Source organism: Acomys russatus, chromosome 11 (assembly GCF_903995435.1).
Source record: "Acomys russatus chromosome 11, mAcoRus1.1, whole genome shotgun sequence".
Lineage (NCBI taxonomy): Eukaryota > Metazoa > Chordata > Mammalia > Rodentia > Muridae > Acomys > Acomys russatus.
In genome coordinates, this window is record NC_067147.1 from 53,464,744 (window position 1) to 53,474,092 (window position 9,349).

Here is a 9,349-nt window from a genome sequence, read left to right on the forward strand (position 1 = left end):
GACCTTGTCTTTGCAGTCCCTATGCATCCTTTGCTGGGCTCCTCAACTTCACAAATACCTAAGAGTTCGGGGATTGGGAAATAGAATGGTGTTTTGACCTTGTTCCTTCAGTTGAGTGTCCCTGACCTTTTCCCTTTTATGTCCAAAATTTGAGTGTTGTAGACTCAACCCTCAGCCATGACTCGCCGTAAGCTGCACCAGTTTCATGGTCCATGCCAGCTAAGGAAGGCAGGGTCCAGGGCCAGTCCTCTCTCTGGATCGGCCCACATCCCTCCACAAATGGAATCACCAGCGGTGAAGCGTCTCAGCCACTGACCCCTTGGGTAACCTGGCTACACTGCTGATAGAAGGGCAAGCCATTTTCTGGTTGCTGAGACTTTAAGAAGGGGTGCGGGAGGGGCTCCCCTTCCAGCTGCTCTATAAAGTCAATGCTCATTTTGTCCAATAAAAATTTACGTGTTCCAAGCAAGCGTTCCCACTACAGGGACAGATCATCTCTCCCAGGATGCAACTTGAATTTGTTTTTCTTGAGAAAATACACATATGCATGCACTCCACCCGCCCCACCCCCGCCCCCAAATCTCTGAAGGCAAGCATAGCACACCTGTGAAGAACACAGCACTTGGAAGAAGCAAGAAGATCCATCACTATGCATTCCCTACTGGGAGGCCGTGATGGATGACATAGATCTGACAAAATGTTCTTGGGAGAAGACAGTTAAGTTCTGTAATAAACTGTGAACCTAGTTTTCTGGCTTCCTGTCCAGCTTTCTGTGTAAGTCCCAAAGGAAGGGCTATACACTGTATTGGGCCAGAGGGAAGGAGGCCACTGAACCTGGCGTGGGTTTCTTCTGAGCCGCTCCCCACGGCTTGAAACCTTGGCGGAGATATCTCCCAATTTGGATTCCATCATCTTAGGTTGTGCAAGATCCTTTCCGGCCTCCGCCAAGAGGCTGCTTGGGGGTGGGATGGGATGGGGGATGGCTTGGGAAGGAGCCGTGTATGATGTGACTGGTATATCTGGTTCCTGGACTCAGGTCAGAGACACAGTAAGGAGGGACAATAGTCCTTGGCCAACACTGATTCCTGGGAATCTCTCTGAAAGTTTGGAAGCCTTTAAGATGCCGACAGATGTCTTTCACCACTTGAATCCTAGGCTGTCTTCTATACAGGGTTTGTCTCTTATGGTGAGTAAGCAGGGAAAGGCAGATAGGCAAACTGCATCCAAGTTACCCACGTGACAGTGCCTGGTGGGGTGGGTGACAGCACAGTCCGCTTAGCATCCAGTAGGAGTGTTGGGACTGGGGAGCACCTTTAAAAAGCCTCTTTACCAACCAGGTGATGGTGGTAGTGCATACTTTTAATCCTAGCACTAGGGAGGCAGAGGCAGGTGGATCTCTGTGAGTTCAAGGCCAGCCTGGTCTACAGAGAGAATTCTAGGACAGCCAGCTACATAATGAGACCCTGTTTTGAAAAGACAAAAATACTCTTGAGGTCCCATTGACCCACCAGCAGAGGTGCCTGTTGGGGGAGTGCTGTTTGGAGGATTTTTATAAATTGTGATAGAGAACATGTCCATTGCCTTAGGGCCCTGAATCGTAGATTATTCACTTTGCTATATGCTAATTTCATGTAAATTGAGCAACACCTGTCCTACTGCATTCTGGGTAATGCCTCTGCCTGCATCCAAACCTAATCGCATCACAGTCTGTGGGGTCACCCACAGCATTTTGAGCCCAGGAAATGGCTATTTCCAATATGGAGTGTATTGTAACTAAAGCTTCTGTGAGGCCACTCAAGACTTTTGGAGGACGTCTTTTTCTTTCTTGTGAGTAAATGGAATGACACATTATAAGATAGCTTGGGTTTGATTTCCTAATAGTCCTCACTTTCTACAGGTTTTCACACCATTTCCCGTTTTCCTGGTGAACGTGCCGTTCAGTCCCTCCTCACTCTGCAGACACCTGCCATTGTCCATTCCTTTTAGCCGGCCCTGCAGTTGTGCAGTGGCATCCGATCATTTTAATGTTATGTCTCTGATCACTAATGATGCCCAGTGCTATTATTTCATGAACCTCCCGTGATCATTTGTAGGACATTTGTTTTAACCGTTTGCATCCTTTTTTCTTCTTCTTTTCTTTTTGTCTTTTTTCCTTTTAGCTTCTGAAGTCATTTAAAACTTTACAAAGAACTTGCAATGGAAATCACAGCATTCCTATGGGCTCTGCCCGAAAAGCTCCCCAGATGAGATGATCTTACAAACATCAAAATAGAAAAAAACATGTCTGAACCCAGCGACTGACCCTGGTAAGAAAGTGACCCTCTGTCTTGCTCAGGTCACATCAGGTCACAGACTTTTTGACTGTGTATAGGTTACAAGGTTAGACCCGGAAAGCTGAGTGAGCTCACGATCAGGAATGCTATCCCCATGGTCCCCCAGAAACTTCTTATCCTGCCCTCGCAAACCTTGCACCCATGGGACCTCTCCAGCTCTGTAATTTTATTTCAAGAAACTCTCAACAGAACTTCGGGCTGGCCTTTTCCCTCGGCCCTTTGCATGAGATTCCTCCCCTGAGCCTTTTATATTAACAGTGAGCCCCTTGCTGGGTCAGGGAACTCCGCTGATGTCTAAACATATTGTGGCTTATTTAGCTCCCATCCGGTTAGGAGTGTTCCTAGAAGACTCAAACGTGGGTTTTGCTCAAACTCTTTTGTATTCTACTGCGCCTGATTTGCTCACATTTCCTTGATCAATTTAAGTTTGTGTTCATGAGCAACACTGACTTGCAGTTTTCTCCTTGGTGCTGTTCTCGCAGGTGTAAGTGTCAACTAACACTGGCCTCAAGGGATCCTATAGGAATGTCCTTTTTACTTTCTGGAAGATGGCAGCCATAGCAGGTGTTATCTCCTTTTTAACATTTGGCGGAATTTTTTTTTTTTCAGTAAGAGCTGCTGAGATGTGTCTGGGTATTTTTGGGGAAGGTTGAGACTAGCTCTTGGTCTCTCTGTTTTCTGGCCACTGGAACCACACACAGGCTTGAGGTGGAACCAGTTTTTTGTTGTTGTTTTTTGTTTTAAATTAGGTTGTTAGCAACTTAAAACACCAGTTTGTGAGGATAAATCCCGTCTGTCAGGGATAACTGAGATTGCAAGTAGCCCTGCAGGTGAGGATCTGCGAGTCCACAGTTTTCTGACCAGCCTTGCGCTGCTCTGTAGGCTTGTGTTTCTCCTCCGTGTCGAAGATCCCACCCTCCTGGTGCCTGGGCTTGCAGCAGCTGCTTCTTCCTGAAGTAAGTGTCAGTCAGATGTTCATAAATGTGGTGATGACAAACTTCTGGTGTGGCTGTACAGAGTCACTCTGTTGAGGGCAATAGGTCCAGTCACAAGCAGCAAGCCGCTTCCCAGTTACTTCATGAAAACCATTCTCTTGCCCCTGAGGCGCCCAGTGAGGATGATCAGAACGGCCTCAGGAGTGATGCTGGCACGCAGCTCTCTCACGTGCTGGCTGAAGGGCTTTTGGCCATGGCTCAGCAGCTTCCGAGGCATGTCCTCAGTAGGATAATCCCTAGGCATTTTTCGAAGCTTCACCACCCACATGCCACCATTCTTGTCACCACAGGCTACTTTTGTGACAGTAGCGTGGACCTTCTCCTTTTTCTTCTTCTTCTCAACCTTGGACTTTGCAGCTGAGTGTTGCCTTTTGTACAAGGCCTTTCTGGGATACGTTGCAGATCCCAGTACCTGCAAATTCCTCTAACCAGGACGGGGTTCTGGCTGCAATGAGGCTGCCCCTTCTTGGGATTTTTAACCTTAGGGTCACCCTTTGTGGCTACAGTAACAGCAGGCACGCCAGGGGCAGCCACATCACCACCAGCCTTCTTGGCTGCAGGCTTCTTCTCCTTTGTGTCAGGCTTCCTGGCTTTTTCACCTGCCATCTTGCAAGTCAGGAAAGAGTGAGGCAGAACCAACTTTAAACAGCAGAGGCTGGGGGGGGGGGGGCAGGGAGACCGTGCAGTTGATTTCCCCTGTACTCCTGCAAGCGTATGAAAGAGCTTTCTATCATTTGACGATTTGTAGATGAGATAGGTTGGGCAAGGGTGAGATGGGAGTGGGGGCACTTCAGGGACGGAGAAAGGGGACAGGGAGGCTTCAGGCTCTGGGAGCAGCTATAATGGCTCACTGGTGATAGAAAGGACAGCTTGCGGCTGTCTTGGTTGTTGGAAGCTGACCTTCTGGGAACCCTGGGAAGAGACATAGTAGTGGAAGAGACTGTGGTGTAGGAGTGTCAATGGGAAAGGGACATAGACTTAGCAGCCAGATGAGTCCCCTTACATTTAGGGACCCTGACTCAGGCCCAACCAGGATTCATGGCTGTGACGCAGAAAGGAACGTTGGGAGCAGCCAATATAAAGCAGAGTTGGAGACTACCTTAGTGTGCTTTCCCACTACTGTACCAAAATAGTCTGGCAAAAGCAACTTAAGGGAGAGAGGGCTTATTTCAGCTCACAGTTCAAGGTTACACAGTCCATCACGGCAGGGTCATCAAAGCAGCAGGCTCACATGAAGCAGCTGGTCACATGTGTCAGGAGCAGTGAGCAATGACTGTATGCCCCTCCTGGGTTCCTTGACTAGTTCAGTCCAGGATCCCGGCTGAGGAATGGCATCACCCATAGTGGGTGAGTCTTCCTATTCCATAAACACAATCAAGATAATCTCCCACAAGCAAGCCCAGGTACCCTCTTCCCAGATGTGTCTGGAGCCTGTCAAGTTGACAATGAATGCTAACCAACACAGAGCTTCTATTAAAGGCATAAATAAAGGTGACCAAAAAGAAAAGAACACATTTACAGGAACACAGATGTGGGCTTCAATCAAAGAAAAAGTAAGACACTCCCAAGTGTGGGTACATGGTCCTCAAGAAATAGTGGCAATAAATTGTCTTAGCATTAGGCAGACATACTGTTTTGGTTGCTCTCACTGTCAAGTTATATCTCCAAAGATTTTTAAGAAGCCCCCCCCCCTTTTGATAAGTGAGATTGTAGAGTGGCTCTGGAGGTGCCTTGAGTGGAACTAGTCTCATAAGTTAAACCAGGAGCCGTAGAGTTGCACAGAGGTTTGATATGTGTTCTGGTCCCGTCAATGGGGTTGTGAGGTCCATAGAAAATTACGTGTTTATAACTGGGAAGGGGGGAAAGGCCTTAAACAACTGCTAATTGTGGAAGAATTCTTGATTCACAGCTGGGGAAAGAAGGCTTCAACTAGACTCATGGGTGAAAGGCTACTTTCCTTCCTGTGTTTCCATAATTTTGCTTGTTTCTCTATTCTACTATTGGGTGGGAGTAGTGGAAGTAAGGGAACCGCATGGCTTGAAGGTATAGCCTGAGCCTTGCTCTCTGCTCTGGAACAAGTCTCCCTCATACCCCAGCTAAGCCTGTTCTTCCTGGCCTGGGCACTGAGGCTCAGTCCCCCCTGAATCTGCTGAGCCTGAGGGGCCATGTTTCCGCAGGGCCCTGACCCAGCAATGAGAGAGTGGTTATTAGGTGCCTCCCCCTGCCCTCCAACCTCTGTTTTCAGATGGCATTGATGCATTCAGAGAGGACACAGCCAAATAAAGGCTTAAAGGGAGAACCACTCTAGAGGACAGCCGATCTGAGGTGGAGCCCCTGGGCATGAGCAGATGGAAGGCCAAGGATGTACAGGAACACCGGGGGCCACAGGACGGTGACCTATGTGGGTGTTAGGGGCTGCAGCGGATCACCCCGTGGTCTTCCTGCATGGTGGCTGCAGGCGTATTAGGAGTCTGGCTGAGGGTTCTTAAGCCCTCAAGGAGGAGTGTATGGGGTGGCGCTGTGCAGTGGCCTCTGACCAGAGGATCCTGCAAGGGGCTTGGCAGGCCGTGCTGGAGAGGTCCGTGACTGTGAGAAGGGCCCAGGCTCTGTATACTCCTGGTCTAACAGTAGATAGGGGAGCCCCTGGGAGCACAGCCCTCAGCAAAAGATAGAGATGGAGCATGGTCGGGGCGGGGGGTGCGGCTCTCAGTATCTGTGGTATTTGTTTTTAATATTCCTGAATAGTAGGTTTACATATTTTTTTAAAGTGATGATTGTGCTTAGCAACTTACTCTCAAACATTTCCAAAAAGGAAGATCTCTGTGCATGCTTCGGGTGCTGGGTGTATAGGGTGGGCTGGGCTTCCATCTGCTTGCTGTGTCTGAGTCAAGGGCTCCCCCTCTTTCTCCTGACTCACAGGTTGGCAGCCATCCTAACCAAATGGTCTGACATCCAAGAGGTGCAATTTAGTGCTGTCTGCCCCCACTCCCAGAGCACTCCCCCCACCCCTGGCAGCCCTCTCACCACAAAACCACAGATCTGTGTGGGAGCCGTCTCTGAGGATGATTCTGTGGCATGGTTGTTTGGGAACGGCTCCCTGTGGTCTCCTGGGAGGCTAGCAGGGCCTGGAAGGCAGAGCCAGGGAGTTTTCCAGTCAGGACCTAGAGGAAGAAAGGACTACAGATAAAATACATTTCCCAAGGGCTGGATCTTAAAGGTCCCTCTCTAGGCTCATCCTCTTCAGTCTCTATGACCTCCTAGTAGCCCAATTAAACTCTGGGCACATCAGAGCCCTTGCTATCTGTTCCCCCAAAACTCGATCTCTGAACATCAATGCATTAACACATGAGCCTTTGGGGGGAACAGTTCAGATTCAAGCTTACATCCATCCCATAATGCAGAATGCACTCAGACTATGACCAGGAGCCCCATAGTCTCAGCAGCTCGTGCATTTATGGAGACATTCTCGCCATCCATAGTCTCTTCTGAAACTCAAGGCAGCTTTCGGTAGTGATACTCTGCAAAAACGAAAAAATAAGTCACATACCCTCGATGTACTGTTCCCAGACTCAGGGCCAGAGGCTCAGTTCGAAACACCATTTCAGAGAGCAATGCTGGGGTGAGCGAAGGCTTCATTCAGTGATCAGAGAACGAGGAAGCCCCTTTGCCCATAAGGCAGCATCTCCACCCCAGGGGTTTGACGGACTACAGACTCGGGAGAGACAGCTGGGGAGAGGGAGATGGTGAAATGGAAAAGGACTCTTGGTTTTTGTGGGGAGTAGGTAGAAATCTCTCAAGAACTCAAGGGGACTTTTCCCCCCCTCTTCCCAGTCTGGGATTTCTAGGGTTTCTGGTCACTGAGGCTGGAAGGCGTCTTTAGCCTTGAAAGGCAAGAAAGACGAGGCAGGTCTGGGTTGAGTTCATTTGGATTATCGCGTTAGACAGGAGTTTCTCAGTGATCAGCATGTCCCACCCAGAGCTGAGCAGAGACTGACTCAAAAGAGAAACAGTATGGAGGCAGGATACCAGCCTTCCCATTTGTCCCAGCCACCGGGATAGGATGCCAGCCTTGCCCATCGCTTGAGCAACTCATCAGACATCTGTAGTCAAGTAAAAAGCCAGTGGTGCCAGCAGAAATGGCCCCGGATGGTAACCCAGACAACCGTTACTACAAACAACGGCCAGTGAGTCAGCAGCAGTCAGTAGGGAACTAATGAGGATGCCCAGGACTGTGACCTCATGGTCAGTGGTTTCTAAGCCCATGGGTGAAGCTGGAAGATTTACTTGGAGTTTTCCTTACTCATCAGGATGGGATGGTCACCTTGATCAAGTGTGTTTCCCAGCACAAGGTTTTCCCCATGTGACTCCACTTCCTCGGCCACTGATGAGAGGCGCGTCTGGGTCTGCGCAGCCTTTGCAGTGTGTATGTGAGTCCCCCTTTGCTCCTCCCTGAGTGGACAGGACACTCTAGCTGGCCACTAGAGGAAGCCCTCAACAGGTCCATTGTACTCCAAGGGCCTATACTCTCACCCTGATAGTGCTCTTGATTAAGCGGTTGGTGTCAGCTCCCTCAAGAATGCACGCTTGTCCTAGCTTCATTGTCAACTTGACACGACTTGAGTCACCTGAAAGCCTCACCTGCAGAATTGCCCAAATCAAATTGGCCTGTGGTTATATCTATGGGGGGCACTCAATTTACTGCTGGTTGCTATAGGAGGGACCAGTCCATTGTTGGTGGTACTATCCTTAGGCAGGTAGTCTTGGAGTGTGTACAAGAAAGTTAGCTAACTATGAGCCTATGAGTGAGCCATGAACTAGCTGTTGGACAGTGTGGCTCAGTGGTCCCTGCCTTAAATTTCTGCCTTGATTTTCCTCAATGAGAGTTTTTCAACCTGGAAGTGTTAACCAAACAACCCTCTTTCATGTGTTGTTTTGGTCATAGTGTTTTGTCACAGCAATAAAAAGGAAACTAGGACAGCACTCCAGAAGGCAGGATGACCTTGTCTCATGAGGGCCATGTTTCCTCTTTTTAGTCCTGTGAAGGGCCTGCCTTGCTTCTTAGCTTTATTCTTAGGAGTTGGTCCTAATTAACCAGCTCTGTTCCTTCCCTCACCTCACTTTCTTTTCCACAATATTCTCTTCTTGTCTCTGTAGTCTGTCTTTATCGGAGTCTCGGGAGATTGCTGGGCACAGATCTGAAACACCCTCAATCTGAGCAGTAATGGGTGTGATGGGCGCTGCATCTGGGACCAACACCGGCTTTCTGTGGCTGAGACTCTGGGACCCCGGGACCCCGGGACCCCGGGCTTTCTGTGGAGATGAAAGGCTTTCTGAGATGTACCTGGGCACCTATACTTGGGGCTTCTGAGGATCGAGTGCACATTGTACTTAACTCTAGGACCTGGATTTAACTTCTTTACGAGCCATGACACTGTCCTGAGTTGTCATCCAAGTACGCCACGACCTCATTGAAGAATTAGCGTGTTTAGAAGGCTTCAGGCCTGGAAGGGACCACATGGTGTTCAGGAAGTCCCGAACCATGTGCAGTGTGGAGCATCTCCTGAGATTCTTGCAGGGCCGACCTTCAGGGCCTTCCCTAACATTCTTTGCAGGACATCGTCGCTAACCCTTGAGTGTAAGATTGGTTTTAATCTGTTTTGAGCTGGCACACACAGACTCAAACCTCCTCCTTTCTTGAAGATGGATACTGTTTCCATGCATAACAGAGAAACATCTGGGAAGTTTTTAAGTGGGGTTCCGTTTTTAAAAGTATTTTTAAACTTCCACAGAGTCAGTAAACGCATCAAGCTGTGTGATTCCCACCATAGCAGCCAGGGACACAGAGGCTTCCTTAATCCCAAGAGTCTGTCAGACTGTCCCACTATGGTTAGGCACAGCCAGCTAGCCCAGAAAACCTAAATCCCCTGGCCCCTTCCCCATGGCTGCATCCTCCTAAGTATCATACTCTGCCTTTTGTACTTTGCATGGTACCTGTGGGCTGCAAGGTTGCCATGGCAACCG

The 9,349-nt window shown here is 49.1% G+C and overlaps 1 pseudogene; it reads right to left on the minus strand.

Moving 5' to 3' along the window:
* Window positions 1-3,094: 3,094 nt before the first annotated feature.
* Window positions 3,095-3,934, minus strand: LOC127195204 (60S ribosomal protein L6-like; annotated as a pseudogene).
* Window positions 3,935-9,349: the final 5,415 nt, after the last annotated feature.